The sequence below is a fragment of the Henckelia pumila genome, chromosome 3 (genome assembly GCF_033568475.1).
Source record: "Henckelia pumila isolate YLH828 chromosome 3, ASM3356847v2, whole genome shotgun sequence".
NCBI lineage: Eukaryota > Viridiplantae > Streptophyta > Magnoliopsida > Lamiales > Gesneriaceae > Henckelia > Henckelia pumila.
Window position 1 is genome coordinate 71,579,993 of NC_133122.1, and position 20,513 is coordinate 71,600,505.

The 20,513-nt window shown below is 35.2% G+C and overlaps 2 long non-coding RNA genes and 1 pseudogene across 2 annotated transcripts; 2 read left to right on the forward strand and 1 right to left on the reverse strand.

Moving 5' to 3' along the window:
* Positions 1–1,919: 1,919 nt before the first annotated feature.
* On the reverse strand, positions 1,920–13,947 carry LOC140888996 (6,7,8-trihydroxycoumarin synthase-like; annotated as a pseudogene).
* Positions 3,965–5,375, forward strand: LOC140893298 (uncharacterized). The gene is made up of 3 exons (XR_012153091.1): positions 3,965–4,244; positions 4,332–4,355; positions 4,701–5,375. It is a non-coding gene; the product is annotated as an uncharacterized lncRNA (long non-coding RNA).
* On the forward strand, positions 11,343–12,719 carry LOC140886236 (uncharacterized). Its single transcript, XR_012151485.1, has 3 exons — positions 11,343–11,495; positions 11,952–12,007; positions 12,644–12,719. It is a non-coding gene; the product is annotated as an uncharacterized lncRNA (long non-coding RNA).
* Positions 13,948–20,513: the final 6,566 nt, after the last annotated feature.

The window sequence follows — 20,513 nt, forward strand, 5'->3', positions numbered from 1 at the left end:
CGCTTGCTCTGACCGCTGTTAATAATACTAAAATAAAATTAAAAAAAAATTGCGCCATTTTCCCAAATCCCATTAACACTCAAGTCTCCACGCCTTCTCTGTTCTCTCAACCTCATCCATGCTCTTAATTTATTTGTCTATCGTTGCCCGTCTCTCCGAATTGCTCAATCGATCGTCACTCCCCTTCGCTCAATAGATGAAAGACTTACGTTTTGAGGAGGGGACATCATCAGAAAATGAACAAAGGAGGCGGCCATCCAAGGAGAAGAACGAAAAGAGGGAGAAAACTTGAAGAACTCAAGAACCGCACAAACTAGTTTTCTCTTTCACTTTTCTTTTATTTGTTGGGATTTAAGGGATCCTACCCCCAAAACTATGTTTTAATTTCTTTTTGAAGATTGAATTTGGTTTTTAAGCGTTCTTGATTATAATATTATTGTGTTTATTGTAATTTTGGAGATTGATCAACTTCTTATTGGCATGACTTTATGTGTTATAATTGATACTGATCAGAAGAGATTTTATGACATGATCGGGTAATATAATCCATGGATCTACAACTTGCATAAAGATATGAGGTTGGATACATGTTGATAGTCATAGTCCAATAGGGCGAAGGCTAGAGGATTCCACAAAACGTTAATGCAATTGCAAATAATTGTTAAATAACACAAGGACACTTGGTTATTACAATTCGTTAATTAGATTACTATAGCTCGAGAGAGTATATTGTTAGATAGATTAGGGAATTCCGTCAAAAGCACAACTTTAGAATTGAAATTCAATCATTAGAGAATGAAAATGGTAGGTGAACCGAGATCCTAACAATCGTTTATTTATTTTTTGAATTTAATTTATCTGTTTTGCTTTTATTTCATATATTTATTTTTCTCATTAATTATTTTATTATCCATTTCATCATAATTAACTAAAGAGTATACTTGAGTAATTTTGTCGTGAATCAATCTCTGTGGGACGATACTCGTACTCTATACACTATATTTTTACTTGACTCGTGCATTTGCGTATATTCGAGCTTAATTGATATATATATTTAGGTTGATTTTCAGTGGTAGTATTTGCTCGATCAAGTTTTTGGCGCCGCTACCGAGAATTGAATAGACAATTTCTACTTTTTGTTATCTTTAGTTATTTTTTTATTTTATTTCTTTATTCTATTTTATTCCTGCATGATCTACCGTTTTCTATTTTATTTTTGCTGGAATTCATCTGGTGTAATACTTTGAGATGTTCCATTGACAAGTATTCATGAGTTTTACCCAGTAATATGGAGAGCATTGTATGCAGCATGGGAGAGATTCAATAAACCTGAACCACTATATATTAATTCTACCTACAATACACTAAACTTAAACCACAAATTCTACGCATGCAATACATTAAATGAAGCGTGTGCCTAGCTACTTTTCAATTCACTCACTTCACACAACCTAAAATATTAAATGCTATACTTTGACAAACTTGATTGACAAATTCAATCAAAATAATAATGCATACAAATTAATATATTATTTTAGATCCACTCATGATATATAATGAAACTGCTTATAAATTGTTTATTCCATTTTTAACTTGCTCGACGTTCTTCGTCATTAAAATGCTGTAGAACTATATTTCTCAAAATGTTATAAAAAATTCAGTGTCGAGACGTAGAACTTGCTCAATTAATTTTCCCTTTCACATTTTTTTGTTCAAGTACTCGTAGTATTATTACAATATAGGAAACCTGAACAACGTTACATACAAGTTCAAATGCATCACAATTATTCTTTATTAAAGGTATTGGTCGCTCTCTCACTGATGCCAGCATATGATCATATCACATTATGTTGAGCAATATTAAGATTGGTGAAGTAGATGAACAACATGGTAAACCTCAAAGTGCATATATTTGTAGTTCAAGCACAAATATATATATATTTGGTTGGTATTAGGCAAAGTTGAATTTTCTTGTGCAAAGTCAGCCCATGTGAGGCTTCAACATCTATGTCCACTTTCTTGAAACATTGGCTAGTGCAAGCTCCATAGTTGCAAGCCCTAACGATATCCCAGGACACCCCCTTCTTCCCCCACCAAAAGGCATGGCCTTAAAATCTTGGCCGATTATATCGATACAACTATTCAAGAATCTCTCTGGCATGAATTCATCTGGGTTTTTCCAATATTTCGGGTCTTTTTCAATAGCCCAGGCATTGATGTGGACTAGAGTTTTAGGCGGGATCGTGCAACCTTCTATGTAGCATTATTTGGAAATTTCTCTAGGTATTAGAAGTGGACCCGGTGGATACAATCTCAATGTCTCCTTTACCACTGCTTTGAGATATGGAAGTCGAGACAAATCGTCTTCATTTACTGAACCTTTTTCACCAATGGTTCCTCTGATTTCGGTTGAAGTTTCTTCATCGCATTTGCAGTCATTGCCCATATACGTTATTGCAGCTGCAGTTGTGCCGATTCCACCGATAAATACATCCTAGAGATGAAGCTTAAGAAATAGATTCAGTCTCGTTTTCCTGCTAAATAATTAAGGACTCACTAGTAATTACATCTAGCAAAAACATTTATATAATCTCATTTGTGTAATTTTCATATTTTCTGGAAACTATTATCATCAATTTATAATTTTTTTAAACAAGTGCAAATGCGTATGGTATAAGTAATGTTAGCAAAACATGTTGTGTTTGATGCAGCCCTCGTGAAGTACGAAATTGGTAGACATGAATAGGTTTCTTACAAACTATCATTCAGATAAAAAATTTCAATTTAAATAAATAATTCAATGCTAAATATTTTATGTTACTCCACAAATTTTGAAAAATATTGAGTCGGTCATATGAGACATAACGTACCAATATATTCATCAATAATAATAATAGTAATAATAATATAGCTGTCAAGACGGGTCGATGGTGTGGGCTAACCCGTAACCCACCAAAACCAACAAGTTGGTGGGGCGGGACGGGCCTCCATTTAGGTGGGTTAGGAAATTATCAACCCAACCTGTCTATTTGACGGTGCGGGGAAACTGACCCGCCAATTTTTAGTTATATTTGGTAGATTGGGGTGGGTTGACACACAACCCACCACTTGACGAGGCGGGCCAACCTACCATTTGGGCAAGTTGAACATTTTTAACTCAACCCACCTATATATATATATAGCATGGCGGGGCAGGGTAGGCCAACCCAACCTGCTCAATCTACTTTAACAACTCTAAATAATAGTAATGAGAAAATTGATTTTTTAATCCTGTATGTTTGTCACTTTGCGATTTTGGTCCTTTATATCTTCAGATTTCAGTTTTAGTCCGCTATCTTTATTTTTTTGGCAATTTTAGTCATTTTTCTGATGTGGCGCTGATGTGGCACCAATGTAGTGCTGATGTGGAGCTGACGTGTATAGTGCCATGTAAGCATTTTTGAATAAAAATGACTGAAATTGCCAAAAATCGAAACATACAGAACTAAAACTGAAATTTGAAAATATAGAGGACCGAAATTGCGAAGTGACAAACATAAAAGACTAAAATTGCACTTTTCCCTAATAGTAATAGTATAAATATGGTCAGTTGAGGGTTTCAAAGAATTACGAATATGGTGATGCAAATGAGATAGGATAACTCACATATAGCACAACCTTGATGTGATCCCATGTCAGGTCAATAGATGTGAGGACCCGATGCTAATTACTCTGTTATTTGGCTAGATTTGTTAATAATTATTTTAAAGTGCTAAATTAGAATAATTAAGCCAAATAATAAATTGCGTGTTAAAAATATGTATTAATAAATATCGGAATATAGACGATATAAAAATACATATTTAATTTTTATGGCACATAGAAGTTGGAATAAAATTGATCGGGTCAAGTCTGGACTCAATTAAATTAATAGACACACATATGCATACAAAATAATATTATTACTTTCCTCTATCCTCCTCCACAATTCACGCCCCGTTTTTGTTTTCTTTCCTTATTTCCATTTGCGTTCCTTTGACCGGCGATATCTTTGCCGTTGTTCACCCGATTTCAAATCAAAAAATAGTTTCGGAATCCTCGCGATGATATCTTCGTTTTGGTACCGATTTCCCCAATTTTTGAGCTCGTTTTTCGGAACCCATTTCAGGCAGCTAGCGCCGTTCGCCCCCCTATTGCCGCCGACCGCCACTGAGTCTAGAGGAGGGTTGTTTCAGGTGTTTGGACCTGTAGTTTGAAGCCTTGAGGTATAATTTTCGAACTAGGGTTTTAATTTGAGTATTTTGGTTCAATCGAGTTCCTATAATTGATATAAGTTTAATTCTTGGTTGTAGGTGCTATATTTGAGCCGAATTGAGGTATTGGTTATTTTTCGGAATTTATTTAAGCATTAATTCGAAAATTTCGGATTTATTAATTTGGAATTGTCGAGCTCTAGTGCTTAATAAATTGTGTTTGGATGATTAGACGTATTAGAAAGTGTAAATATGAATTTTAGGAATTTTGTGGAATTTCTGAAAAATTCAGAATAGTATGAATTGGGTTTTCAAAAATTTTAAGATTGTAGAAATTGGTTATTCGATCATATTATGCCTTAGGATTGTCATATGTTAGCCTTAAAAATTATTTTGGAATTTTAGGTTAAATAAGTGAATTGTTGGAATTTTATATAAGTTAATTTTGGAAATAAATATTTGCCACAGGTTTGGAGTCTTCAGAAAGTCCTTAAGAATTGTGGTAAATTTAAGTGTTCAGTGAGGTACGCTCAAAACGGTATTTTACGATGTTTATGAAGTCATTTAATTGTATTAAGTGCTTATTAATTACTATTATGTGCCTTGAATGACTATATGTGCATTCATGCATAAATTGAGATTATGTGTGAGTTGAGTAATTATCCCTAGTTTTTATTTTTAAATGAATAATATTTTTTTCTTTTTAAATAAATTAAAAAGGGATATTCGTCAACTAGTCACATTAATCGAATGGCATAGCATGTTGAGCCTTGACTCCTTTGACGGCTATTTTGTTGGACTCTTGAGATGTATGTTGAGTCATCAGAGGGACTAGTGGGATAGGTTTAGCCACATTCCCAGATGACTGCTCGGGACGAGCGACCTTGCAAACCGCATTCCTAGAGCTACGTGCATGGACGAGTGGCGATTTGATGCTGCATTCCTGGCATGGTTGGCCACTGTTGTTGACGTTATTTGTTAGTACTCCACTTGGTATCCGTTATTTCATTTTTTGCCGTTCAAGCATTGAATAGCATTGCATTTCATTTACTTGGTATTATTACATGTCATTTATTTACATCGCAATTTACTGGTTTGTCGTACTGGGGTCCGACCTCTATTTTTCTTTTATGTCGTGGTTGTTTTTGATGCCATGACAGGATTTCCAGGGACTTCTGATGCGTCTGTTGGAGTGTCAGGTAGCGGTGCCCAGTGACGGCTAGTAGTTGTTGTGTTCCCAGATATACTTATATGTATTGTGTCTGGTTTGGTATTTTTCCGGGGAGATGCCCCGAGTAGTTGTATTGTATACTCTATTGTTGGTTTGATTTGATTGTGGAGCGATCGAGCCTTGCCGGCTCTGCTTGTGTTTAGTCCTGGCCAGTGCGGCTGTAGGAATTGTGTTTGTTGAATGTGACTCTATTTTCGAGTATATAATGTTGTGTTGTGTTGTTTGGATTTTTCGGGATGTCCTATTTACGGGGAGGTCATGCCGAAAATTCTGTAGGCCCAAAAAGGAAAATTGTTACTCGTTTTCGCTGTTTATACTAATTAATCCTGGTTATTTGGTCATTAAACATTAATCAGGAGCACGAGCCCTCTCATTTGGTATTAGAGCGTAACTGGGATATGCTCGAATTAGAGTCTAAGACACTCGAGTCTAGACACGTATAAATGATTGCACATGTGGCTGATTACTTACTCTTGACTGCTTATTTGTTATATATTAATTGACTCAGCATAATCAGAGCTAGTATTTGACTTAAGTTTTAATTCTTAGTTTAGTATTTTGCCTTATTAGACTAAGATCTGCTTTTAGTCGTTTCTGTTTTAGGATTAACCATTGTATCTTTTTAGATGGCGCCTAGAATGAGAGGTGGTAAAGGCAAGCGAGTGGTACAAGAATCTGGAGCTCATAACTTTAGGGCACTGGATGATATCATCAAGGGAAAGCGTGGTCGCCCAGCTGGTGGGGCAGCTCATATTGTGATTTAAGAGGCTGAAGTTGAGAAAGTACCACGTATCCCAAGAGTAAGACAAGAAGTCAGAAATGTTGAACTTGATCACAATGTAGAGCTTTTGACTAGAAGAATTGGGGGAATGGAGTTGATGATGGCACGATTTCAGAGTATGCGTCCAGCTCGATTCTTTGGTACTGAAGATGGTGAGAAAGCTGCTGGTTGGATGAAATGCATGAAAATCCTGTTTAGAGTGATGGGATATACCTCCGAGGAGAAGCTGGATTTGGCTATTTGTCAACTCAAGGACAGAGCCCAGCTATGGTGGGAAGCTACAGAAGCTATCTTGATTGGTGCATGTCAGGAAATAAATTGGGAATCATTTTGTGCTCAGTTTGTTCAAGAATTTGCACCACCGTCTTACTTCTCTTCCAAATAAGCTGAGTTTAACAGACTAGTTCAGGGGAACTCCATAGTGGGGGAGTATCACTCGAAGTTCTCATCTCTTCTTGCTTACGTACCACATGTTGCATCAAATAACAAGAACAAGTTGTCACAATTTATGCAAGGGCTGAACCGAACCATTTACACTTTGGTGAAGACCAGTAAGCCTACTAATTATGCTGATGCTGTTGAGAGTGCAAAGGAAATAGAGGAAGGTTTACTATTGGAAGAACCCCAGGATAATCATATGTATCCTCAGAACTTTGGGGGCAATGCTCCAATGTCGTTGGGTGCGCCTCTATACCGACCTTTATTGTCGTATTCACCTTCACAACCATCTCAGCAGCCAAGGCAGCAGAAATTCAAAGCCAAAGGGAAACAGTTTAAAAAGAAATCTCAAAGCAGTTCCTCAAGCTCTAGTGGTCGTGGAGGAGGTTCATTTGGAGGATCAGCTGGAATAACTAATGATGTGTTTTGTGACCATTGTGGTGGTAAGCACTTCACTGCTCAGTGTATTGGAGTCCAGGGGACTTGTCATGTTTGTGGTCAGACAGGGCACTATGCTAGGGCCTGTCCTAATGGTGAGAAACAACAATTTCGGCCTTCACAGTATAGTCAGGGTCCTAGAGGACCAACAGTCAGACCATATGTTCATGCTCAGTCATCACATCAGTCCAGCCATCCACCACCTAGTGGTCCCTATCAGCAGCAATTTTCAGGGCCACAACAGGCTCAAGTGCATGCACTGATGCAAGACCAAGCTAGAGATGCAGTAGGAGGTGTTATTGCAGGTATTTGTTATATCTTTGATCACCTTGCACGTATTTTAGTAGACACTGGGGCATCTCATTCATTTTTATCTGATAAGTTCATCGATGAGTATGAGATTGCTACTACGTCTTTGATGGATACCTTGTCTATTTCTAATCCTGCTGGCGTCTATTTGAGGTCTCATGAGATAGTCTTGAACTTCATGATTAGATTCGATGAAAATATTATGATAACTAATCTAATCAAATTATATGTGTCCGATTTTGATTGTATTCTGGGTATGGATACATTGACTAATTATCGAGCTACTGTTGATTGTTTTCACGGAGTTGTGAGATTCAGGCCGTTCTATGGTAGTAAATGGAATTTTTATGATAGTGATTCGCAGTCTCGTATACCATTGGTATCAGCAATGGAAATGTTCCGATTGTTATCAGCTGAGAATGAAGGGTTCATGATTTATGCTCTTGACGCAACCCAGGAAATAGGATTGACAGTGTCAGACATTCCTGTTGTTAGAGATTTTCTTGATGTGTTTCCAGATGATATTCCAGGCTTTCCACCTCAAAGAGAAATAGATTTCAACATTGATTTAATGCCAGGAACGAATCCTACTTCTATAGCACCATACCGTTTAGCCCCAGCTGAGTTGAAAGAACTTAAGGAACAATTGCAGGATCTTATGGATAAGGGCTATATCAGGCCAAGTATGTCGCCTTGGGGAGCTCCAATCCTGTTTGTGAAGAAGAAAGATGGAACAATGCGAATGTGTATCGATTACAGGCAGTTGAACGGTGCTACAGTGAAAAATAAATATCCTCTGCCACGTATCGATGATCTGTTCGATCAGTTACAGGGTACATCGGTGTATTCCAAAATCGACCTTCGTTCTGGTTATCATCAGCTCAGAGTTAGAGAAGAAGATATTCCCAAGACAGCCTTTAGTACCCGTTATGGACATTTTGAGTTTTTAGTCATGCCTTTTGGATTGACTAATGCGCCAGCTATTTTTATGGACTTAATGAACCATTTGTTCCCAGAATTCATCGACAAATTTGTTATCGTCTTTATTGATGACATTTTGATTTATTCAAAGTCGAAAAAGGAACACAAAGAACACTTGAAACTTGTCCTGCAGATGCTTAGGGCAGCTCAGTTGTATGCAAAGTTTTCGAAGTGTGAATTCTGGTTGGAAAGAGTGGTGTTCTTAGGTCATGTTATATCAGCTCAAGGAGTCTCCGTTGATCCTAGTAAATTTGTGGCTGTTATCAGTTGGCCAAGACCGAGCAATGTTTTTGAAATTCGCAGTTTCTTGGGGTTTGGCTGGTTTTTATAGACGATTTATTGAAGGATTCTCTAGTATAGCCAAGCCTATGACCCAACTGACACAAAAGGATTGTCGTTTTGTGTGGACTAAGGAGTGTGAGTCTTGTTTCCAGACCTTGAAAGAAAAATTGACCACAACACCAGTGTTAGCCTTACCTTCAGGCTCAGGTGGATTTGTTGTGTGTATAGATGCTTCTCTTACTGGACTGAGTTGTGTATTGATGCAAAACGGACGAGTGATTGCATATGCATCCCGTCAGTTAAAGCCACATGAAACCAGATATCCAGTTCACGACTTAGAGTTGGCGGCCATTGTGTTTACACTGAAAATATGGTGTCATTATCTGTATGGTGAACAATTTGTGATTTATTCTGATCACAAAATTCTGAAATATCTTTTCACACAGTCCGATTTGAATATGAGACAGCGTAGATGGATGGAATTACTTAAGGATTTTGATTGTGAGATCCAATATCAGCCAGGGCGAATGAATAAAGTTGCAGATGCTCTCAGCAGAAAAGTTCAGAATGCTATGATGGCATCTCTTACCATCTACAAGGTTCACGAACATTTGGGTACTTCGGGATGGACGTATCAACCGAGTGGTAACTACTTTATAGTTTCATCTATCCAAGTCGAACCACAGTTAATTTCCAACATCAAAGAAGCTCAGAGGACTGATCCTCACATCCATAGATTGAAAGAATTATCTCAAACAAGACAGTCAGACAAGTTCAATGTTTCTTCAGATGGATGTTTGCGCTATAATGGAAGAATTGTGGTTCCAAATTTGATAGATTTGAAAGAAGCTTTGCTGCGTGAAGCACATTGTAGTCGTCATAGCGTTCACCCAGAAATCAAAAAAATGTATCATATCCTGAGATCTCACTATTGGTGGGAAGGTATGAAGAAATAGATATCCAATTTTGTGGCTAAGTGTTTGACGTGCCAACAAGTTAAGACTGAAAGAATGAGACTTGGTGGTATGTTACATAGTTTGGAAGTTCCACAATGGAATTGAGAACACATTTCTATGGATTTTGTGACACACCTGCCTCGTTCCAGTCGTGGTTGTGATGCAATTTGGGTGATTGTTGATAGATTGTCTAAATCAGCCCATTTCATTCCTTATGATCGTACTAGTACCTATAAGAAAATGGCAATTTGTACATTGATCATATAGTGAGATTGCATGGTGTGCCAGTGACTATAGTGTCAGATCGTGATCCTCGATTTACTTCAAAGTTTTGGGGTAATTTGCAATCAGCTTTGGGTTCGAAGTTGGCAATGAGTACTTCTTATCACCCTCAGACAGATGGTCAGTATGAGAGAACCATCCAAACACTCGAAGATTTGTTGCGAGCTGTTGTAATGGATTTTAGTGGTAGTTGGAAAGAATCCTTATCTCTGGTAGAATTCTCTTACAATAATAGTTACCAAGTGTCAATTGGAATGGCACCATTTGAAGCTTTATATGGCAGAAAGTGTAGGTCTCCGATAAGTTGGGAAGAGATAGGAGAATGACTAATGTCGGGACCAGAATTTCTTCAAGAGATGAAAGACAAAATTGAGTTAATAAGAAAAAGGATGAAAGCAGCTCAAGATCATCAAGCCAGCTATGCTAATAAAAGGCGCAGACCTTTAGAATTTCAAGTTGGCGATTTTGTTTTCTTGAAAGTATCACCGTTTCGTGGTACCATGAGATTTGGGCATAAAGGGAAGTTAGCTCCTCGTTATATCGGCCCTTATGCGATTGTTGAGAATATTGGTATTTTGGTTTATCGTTTGGACTTGCCGCAAAGTTTGTCCTTGATACATGATGTATTTCACGTGTCTATGTTGCGGAAGTACGAGCCAGATCCATCTCATGTTTTGAGGACCGAAGATGTGGAGTTAGACAGTTCCCTTAGCTATGTTGAGCAGCCAATGCAGATTTTGGATCGCAAGGAGAAACAACTGAGGAACAAGAAGATTCCTTTAGTTTTGGTTCAGTGGAGTAGACATGGAAAGAAGAGGCTACTTGGGAGTTAGAGGCGAGAATGCGTCAGGAATGGCCTCATTTATTTGAGAGTGTGACGAATTACTTCTTGTACTCTGAATTTCCTGTACGTGTATTATCAGTGGTAGATGCTTAAACCACTTTGTATGTGGTCTTGTGTGTGTTTGATTTCGAGGACGAAATATTTATTTTAGTGGGGGAGAATTGTGAGGACCCGATGCTAATTACTCTGTTATTTGGCAAGATTTGTTAATAATTATTTTAAAGTGCTAAATTAGAATAATTAAGCCAAATAATAAATTATGTGTTAAAAATATGTATTAGCAAAAATATCGGAATATAGACGATATAAAAGTACATATTTAATTTTTATGGCACACAGGAGTTGGAATAAAATTGACTGGTCAAGTCTGGACTCAATTAAATAAATAGACACACACATATGCATACAAGATAATATTATTCCTTTCCTATCTCCTTCTCCATTATTCACGCCCCGTTTCTGTTTCCTTTTCCCATTTCCAATTTCGTTCCTTTGACCGGCTATATCTTCGCCGTCGGTCACCCGATTTCAAATCCAAAAATAATTTCGGAATCCTCGCGACGAGATCTTCGTTTTGGTACCGATTTCCCCAATTTTTTAGCTTGTTTTTCGGAACCCATTTCGGGCAGCTAGAGCCGTTCGCCCCTATTACCGCCGACCACCGCCGGAGTCTAGAGGAGGGTTGTTTCGAGTGTTTGGACCTGTAGTTTGAAGCCTTGAGGTAAAATTTTTGAACTAGGGTTTTAATTTGATTATTTTGGCTCAATCGAGTTCCTATAATTGATATAAGTTTAATTCTTGGTTGTAAGTGCTATATTTGAGCCGAATTGAGGTATTGGTTATTTTTTGGAATTTATTTAAGCATTAATTCGAAAATTTCAGATTTATTAATTGGGATTTGTCGAGTTCTAGTGCTTAATAAATTGTGTTTGGATGATTAGAAGTATTAGAAAGTGTAAATATGAATTTTAGGAATTTTGTGGAATTTCTGAAAAATTCAGAATAGTATGAATTGGGTTTTTGAAAATTCTAAGGTTGTAGAAATTGGTTATTCCATCATATTATGCCTTAGGATTGTCATATGTTAGCCTTAGAAATTATTTTGGAATTTTAGGCTAAATAAGTCAATTGTTGGAATTTTATATAAGTTAATTTTGGAAATAAATATTTGCCACAGGTTTGGAGTTTTCAGAAAGTCCTTAAGAATTGTGGTAAATTTAAGTGTTCAGTGAGGTACGCTCAAAACGGTATTTTACGATGTTTATGAAGTCATGTAATTGTATTAAGTGCTTATTAATTGCTATTATGTGCCTTGGATGACTATATGTGCATTCATACATAAATTGAGATTATGTGCTGAGTTGAGTAATTATCCCTAGTTTTTATTTTTAAATAAATAATATTTTTTCTTTTTAAATAAATTAAAAAAGGATATTCGTCAACTAGTCACATTAATCGAATGGCATAGCATGTTGAGCCTTGACTCCTTTGACGGCTATTTTGTTGGACTCTTGAGATGTATGTTGAGTCATCAGAGGAACGAGTGGGATAGTTTTAGCCACATTCCCAGATGACTGCTCGGGACGAACGGCCTTGCAAACCGCATTTCTAGAGCTACGTGCATGGACGAGCGGCGATTTGATGCTGCATTCCTGGAATGGGTGGCCACTGTTGTTGACGTTATTTGTTAGTAATCCACTTGATATCCGTTATTCCATTTGTTGCCGTTCAAGCATTGCATAGCATTGCATTTCATTTACTTGGTATTATTACATGTCATTTATTCACATCGCAATTTACTGGTTTGTCGTACTGGGGTCCGACCCCTGTTTTTCTTTTATGTCGTGGTTGTTTTTGATGCCATGACAGGATTTCCGGGGACTTTTGACGCGTCTGTTGGAGCATCAGGTAGCGGTGCCCAGTGACGGCTAGTAGTTGTTGTGTTCCCAGATATACTTATATGTATTGTGTCTGGTTTGGTATTTTTTCGGGGAGATTCCCCGAGTAGTTGTATTATATACTCTATTGTTGGTTTGATTTGATTGTGGAGCGATCGAGCATTGCCGGCTCTGCTTGTGTTTAGTCCTGGCCAGTGCGGCTGTATGAATTGTGTTTGTTGAATGTGACTCTATTTTCAAGTATATAATGTTGTGTTGTGTTGTTTGGATTTTTCGGGATGTCCTATTTATGGGGAGGTCATGCCGATAGTTCTGTAGGCCCAAAAAGGAAAATTTTTACTCGTTTTCGCTGTTTATACTAATTAATCCTGGTTGTTTGGTCATTAAACATTAATCAGGAGCATGGGCCCTCACAGTAGAACACGACTTATCTTCCTTAAGTTGGATTAACTAGTCAAGAATATTGTTGGGATTTATCATTTTATCCCTATAACTTGTATCCAGATGCTCATCAATCAATCGTTGGTTGCGTTGAACTCATCCATGTCTCTAAAAGCCTTATCAAGCTTGGATAACATCCCTGATAGCTTATCCACCCAACTATATAAAGGTAAATATTCAGAAACAAAGAACCCTCCCTGCATGGCCTCGATTTGAAATAGAAGATCGATGAATCTCTGTTTGTTCGATTCATCTTCATCTGATTTCATGCCAAAGCAATCCTACAGATCAAAGTACTAGTCAATTCAAGCATTATGGTACTCAAATTGACACCATCTAATGAGTTAGTGACGTTTGCTATACTTTTGATCATAGCAAACACTTGCTCTTCCCGAATCGACTGGAAGGATTGGACCTGTTTGTTGCTTAACAGGTGAAGAACACAGATCTTTCTCAACTCCCTCCAAGAATCATTGTACGGGGAAAAACCTATATCCAATCCTCCGTAGCTTAATTTCTGCATGCCAAGATATGGCGGCCTGCTGCAGAAGGCGAGGTCGTGGGTTTTTAGAACTTCTTTTGTCATTTTTGCTGAAGAAACTATGAGAACTTGAACTTTGCCTAGCTTCATGGACATGAGAGGACCATATTTTTTGGCGAGTTTGAATAGATAGAGGTGAGTATTGCATGACTCAAATTGGTGACGGTTTCCAATGATAGGGAGGCCCGAGGAGATGGCGGATTACGGGATTTTGCTGCTTTTTTCGGGTTGAGTAATGCTACAATTACACGGAGGGTTACACGTTGGGTTACACAATGTACTTGAAATTTCATGATTATCCTACATGCATTTTTGAAAGATTTTTTTTCAAATAAAGTGTAGGGATAATCATGTAATTTTAAGTGTATTGTGTAACCCAAAGTGTAACCCTCCGTGTACATGTAGCATTACCCTTTGTGATATGCTAGAGTTTTCTTGGGTGCTAATATTAATATATATAGAGAGATGTACATCATGTTTAAAGAAGTATGTTGAGACGTATATGTTTAAATTAGGGAAGTACACTATTAGTCAATGCTTTATATTTTTTTTTGGGAAAATAATCGAAAATAAATATGCATGTTTAACTTGTGATAAATGTTCATACATGTAACATGTGTATGTACATAGGCATACCGCAAAAATCTATCTATTATTTGTTTTTTATATATATATATATATATGTCAATTAAGTTGTCAATTTAATTTGGTGTACTTATTATTATTATTTTGCTTGAGAGGTTTCTGAAAAACAAAACAACTAAAACATGCACCCTAGTGGGTTTTAGTCAATGCTTTCTATATATATTTTTTGTATTTTTTTTTGAATATTTTCGGAAAATCGATCGAAAATACATATGCACGTGATCCAAATATAATTACTCTAGTAGTGTGCAGCTCTCTCTCTATATATATTACTAGCATAACCGCACATATGTGCTGTGTGTATATAAAATTATATAATATATTTGTATCATATGTTATAAATAATTTTTTTTTCAATTTCTAAAATAATATAAAATAAATTTAAAAGTTATTTATCATTATATCCGATATATAATAGTTAGTCGAAAAAAATATGTAAATATTAGGAAAAATAATTTTTTTGGTCTATTAACTTGTCCATGTTTTGGTTTTGGTCCAAAACTTTTTCGATGTGAGTTTTGCTACACTAACTTAGCATTTTTAGTGTTTGTTGGTCCAACTGCATACGTGTCAACTTCTGATTGGTCCAAAATGATGACGTGGACCAATCAGAAGCTGACACGTATGCAGTTGGACCAAAAAACACTGAAGAGTTATTTGCACCAACCACCCCTGTGAAATATTGAAAATGCACATTTTTTTCCTGTGAAATTTTGATAGGCATCTTCAACCCTGACCTTTTAAAAAATTAGCACACTCGCCCTTTCAGATGAGTGAATGTTGCGCGCGCGCCTCTCATGCGACTAGGCAAAGATTTTGATATTTTTTTTGGACCAAATACCCCTGTGAAATATTAAAAATGCATATTTGATTCCTGTGAAAATAATTTTTAAATCTATTCAGCCCATAATACATAATTTTTAATAAAATCCAATTATAAATATTTAGAAAACATTTTTTGTTTTATTATTTATTATTTTTTATTTTAAATGTATTATTATTAATTAATTATTTTCAAAAAAATATTATTACTTTATCCTGTTATCATTATTTTATTAAACTCACTTCGTATTTTTAACTTTTCCATTAAACATGCATTCATAAACAAGTATTTAAATAATTTCAAGTACGAAAATATTGAACTAAACTGATAGGTTTAAACATATTGATTTTTCGATTTAGGACTATATATTATTGAACCAAAATTTAAATTTTTCGATAATATACATTGCACAATTTGTAATAAATAATAAACAAATAACATGCTTATATAATTCTAAATCGAAAAAGTAACATTCATGAACTTATCATTTGGTTCAATATTTTGGTATTTTTAGATATTTAAATCCTTATTTATAAATCATGTTTAATGGAAAAGTTGAAAACACGAAGTGATTTCTTAAAATAATGATACCGAGATAAAGTAATAATTTTTTTAGAAATAAATTAATTAAAAATTTAAAATAAAAAATAAAAATAAATAAAAATAAAAATAAAAATTTTTGGTACTTATCATGCACTTATCATTTTGATTTAATATTTTGATACTTTAGGTATTTAAATCTCGTTTATGAATGCATTTTTAATAGAGAAGTTGAAAACAAGAAGAAAGTTTAATAAAATAATGATAACAAGAAAAAATAATAATATTTTTTAGAAAACAATTATATAATCATAATAAATTAAAATAAAAATAAAATTAATAAAACAAAAATATTTGCTAAATATTTTATAATTAGATTTTAATAAAAACCGTGTATTATTAGTCGAATAGATTTAAAAATTATTTTTACAGGGTTCAAATATGCTTTTTAAATATTTCACAGGAGTATTTGGTGCAAAAAAAATATCAAAATTTTTGCCCAATCGCATGAGGGGCGCGTGCGCAACAATCATCATTTGAAGGGGCGAGTGTGCTAATTTTTTAAAAGATTAAGGTTGAAAATGCCTATTAAAATTTCACAGGGGAGAAATGTGCATTTTCAATATTTCACAAGGGTGTTTGGAGCAAATAACTCAAACATTGAAAATGCTAAGTTAGTGTACCAAAACACACATCGAAAAAGTTAATGGACCAAAACCCAAAGGTGATAAATTTATTGGACCAAAAAACTTATTTTCCTTAATATATATAAATAAAATCAGTTTTACCTCTTTATATAGTGTTAAGGATAATTTTGAAAAACAAATTGTGTTCTCACTCTAAGGTTCTCAACTATTATATATAGTATAAATATAATATATCTAATATATATTATTTATATAAATATATTATATATTTTATTATATTATTCTATTACGTACACACATATAAATATGCTAGTTTATTTGTGAATTTACATGACTACCTTTTTCTATTAATACTACATAATTAATGTGATTTTTCAATTATTTATTTATTTGACTATTCAAATAATTAAATAATTTATTTAAAAAAGTATATAATGCATTATTTCAAATAAAAAATTAAAATTTTATCTACCTACTATTTATTATTTGATTTTTCTCTTATTTGATATGCACTTTGAGTTTATTTGTGAATTTACATAGCTACCCTTTTTCATTAATACTACATAATTAATATGGTTTTTCAATAATTTATTTATGTGACTATTCAACTAATTATCTATTACATATCTATTATTATCATTATATTATATTATATTATATTATATTATATTATATTATATTATATTATATTATATTATATTATATTATATTATATTATTATTATTTATTATATTATAAATATGTGAGTGTATTTGTGAATTTATATGACTACGCTTTTTCATTAATACTGCATAATTAATGCGTTTTTCAATTATTTATTTATTTGACTATTAAAATAATTAAGTAATTTATTTTAATTTATTATATTATAAATATGTGAGTTTATTTGTGAATTTACATGACTACCATTTTTCATTAATAGTGCATAATTAATGTGTTTTTCAATTATTTATTTATTTGTGTAAGACCCGGGATTAATTAATATTAATCCGAACTTATTTAATTTTATCCGAGTATATTTAATTTGGGAATATTTAGAGTTTCGATTTAAATTGTAATATTCTTAAATTATTTAGGATTGAAATTGAATTAAAATAAGGGCCGAGGACTGAATTGCAATTATGAGGAATTGAGGGGCCAAAGTGCAATTTTGGCTAAAGTTATCAGATTTTAATTGAATACTCAGCATGTCAACGTGTTATTGTCTAAGGAATTCAGAAATAAGAACAGAGGAGCCGAGATCTTTTCTTTTCTTTTGAGTTTTGATTTTCAAATCCTCGTATCTTTTGATTCGATCGTCCGTTTTTTGATTCCGAAAAGTGTTCTGGAATCCTTGCAACGAAGGCTTCGATCTCGTGTAAGTTTTATGTTGTGTTATACGGATTTAGAAATCAGTAAATGGCAGATAACAGATTTTGAGTTCTTGATTATGTATATCGACGTTTATGCGATTCTATTGCGAAACCGGATTGATGAATTTGTGTTATTTGTATTCAACTTTGATTTCAGCATGTATATCAATTGTTATAGCTATTGAGATGAGGTTTGGAATGATATATCAGCTGGTTTGTTGAATTGAATACACGTATAACTGGTGTTGAAGTTAGAACTGATTTCGGGATTACGTCGGTTACCGATTTTCAATCGCTACGCCGTCGATTCAAGTTTTTGGACCGTTTTGATAGTCTATATCTGAATTGAAGTTGTTATTTAGATTTTATGAATGTTATGGCATTTTTATTCTTCAATTTCAGTCGAGTTTGAAGGCCAACGATTCAAGACGCCGAGTTAAACCGAAGAAGAAAGAGCTGAGGTTTGAAATGAGTTTGATTGACGATCGATTAATGGTTTTGATTCGTTTATGAAATAATAGTCTTGAATGAAGTTTGATATGAGTATTTTGGTTGTTATATTTCAGATTGAAGAGTTCAGAACCGAGATATTAGAAGGTATAATGACGACATCGCGAAGTAGGGATTTTGAAACACAAGAACGACTATTTTTGAGTTGGCCCGTAAAAACCACATACTTGTTTATGTTTTTGATTTGATTGTGATGTTGTCGATCCATCCCAGGTAGTGGATCTTTAAATTTGAGTTGATATGATGCTATATTGAATTGATTATATGCCAAGGTTGCTGTTAACCTTATTTCTAGCCCGGAATGGCTACGATAGATGGATATCCATGTCAAGATCATTTATGAATCTTGATGGCCTCGAAGTTATATGAATCAGTTCTTATGTGAAGCGTTAATTTACTCTATTTGTTGAGTCGAGTTTAAATAAAGTCGATATGATTTATTTAATGCTTTCTATATGTTGGTTATACTGAGATTGATTTCTCACCGAGTTTATCCGGCTGTTGTCTTGTTTTGTATGTGTGCATAACAACAGATGGGTAGAAGCTGGTCATCGACGTTATTGACAGCTGGGAGAGAGTCTAGCACGTGAGGACTCGGGTTGTAGATGAAATCTTGAGATCTAAAAGCATCAAACCTTAGAACTTGTTGGTTTGGAATGCATGTATGAAACTTGAGATAGTTTATGTCATTTATCGTTATTTAGCGACTTGTTCGATGTATCAAATACATGTATAGATGTTTGAGACCTTGTATGTTATATGCATGATTTGGACCTTATATACATGTTTTAGACTTGAATTTGATAGCTTGGAATGGATGGAAAGGATCAAGAATGGCTGCTGAAAAACAGGGTGAAATTCTGCCCAAGAAGCGCCCGAGCTGCAGTTTTTAGCAGCCCGAGCGCGAGCCTTCTGTTTTAGAAAAAATCAGGGGCGCCCGGGCGGTAGTTTTTGACCGCCCGAGCCCACCCCCTTTTGAAAAAAAAAAATTATTGATCCTTATTCTTTCCTTATTAGATTAATGATGCTTATTCATTAATTGCCCCTTAAGATTTGAGATTAGCAACCCAAGGCCCCACAACAGGTGGTATCAAAGCATAAGTTTCTCGGACTGAGAATAGATGAGCGGGGTAGATCGAGTCTTTTATTCTGATTTAGTTCTTCTTGAAGCATGTTTATTATCTGACTTGTTTTACAGCTTTAAGAATTGCATGCTATCTATTATCTGATATGATTGGAAGCATGAATGACTAAGACTGAATCAGATTCAATCTTTTGAGAAGGCATTGTGGACTGAAACAGACTTGTTCTATCTGAGATTGAACTGTACACTAATATATTTGATTATTAGATATGCCTCCCCGACCAGCACCGAGAGTTAGACATACATTGGCAGTGAATGAACCAGAACAGACCAATGCTGCACAGGTCCCAGTGACAGCAACTGAACATGGACAGGGTAGTACTTCTACTGATGAGTTCAGTGATGCTAATCCGATGGAAAAACTTTTGAAACGATTCCAATCATTCAAACCACCGAAATTGAAAGGAACTGAGAATGCTGTGGAATGTGAAAATTGGTTGGAAGATATTGAGCAGTTATTTGAGTCCCTCGACTATATAGATGATCGTCGTGTCAGACTTGTGATTCATCAATTACATGGCCTTGCCAAGAGTTTGTGGATAGAGACGAAGAGAGCATTGGAAAACCAAGGTACTGTTATTACCTGGTCTGTATTTCGAACTGCTTTCTATCAGCGTTTCTTTCCTGTGTCTTATCGCAAGGACAAAGGAGCAGAGTTTGCGAGTTTGCAACAGGGACAGTTAAATATTGAGGAATGTGTTGCAAAGTTACTAGCCTGTTGAAGTTTGCTCCACATATTGCTGTTAGTGATGAATCTCAAGCCGATCAATTTATCAATGGCTTGAATCCTGATGTGTTCACACTTGTAAATTCGGGAAGACTGAATACCTTTGCCGATGCTCTGAATCGTGCAAAGGGAGCTGAAGCAGGGATACTGAGACAAAGAGGAGCACAGTTTGTGCCACAGCCAGTGAGACAGCCGCAAGAGCAGCCACAGATTCCACCACCACCTCGATTTGAAGCTGGAGGAAGTAGTAGTGGAAAGAAAAATTTCTTCAAGGGCAAAGGGAAACAATTTAAACGTCCTGGTGGTAGTTCTTCTAGTTCCAGTGGATCTCGACAGTCTCAAGCTGGACAGAGGTCCGATGTATATTGCACCAAGTGTGGAGGTCGACATACCAGTGAACAATGCCGAGGAGTTTTTGGTACTTGTCACATTTGCAATCAGACAGGTCATTTTGCACGAGTCTGCCCACAA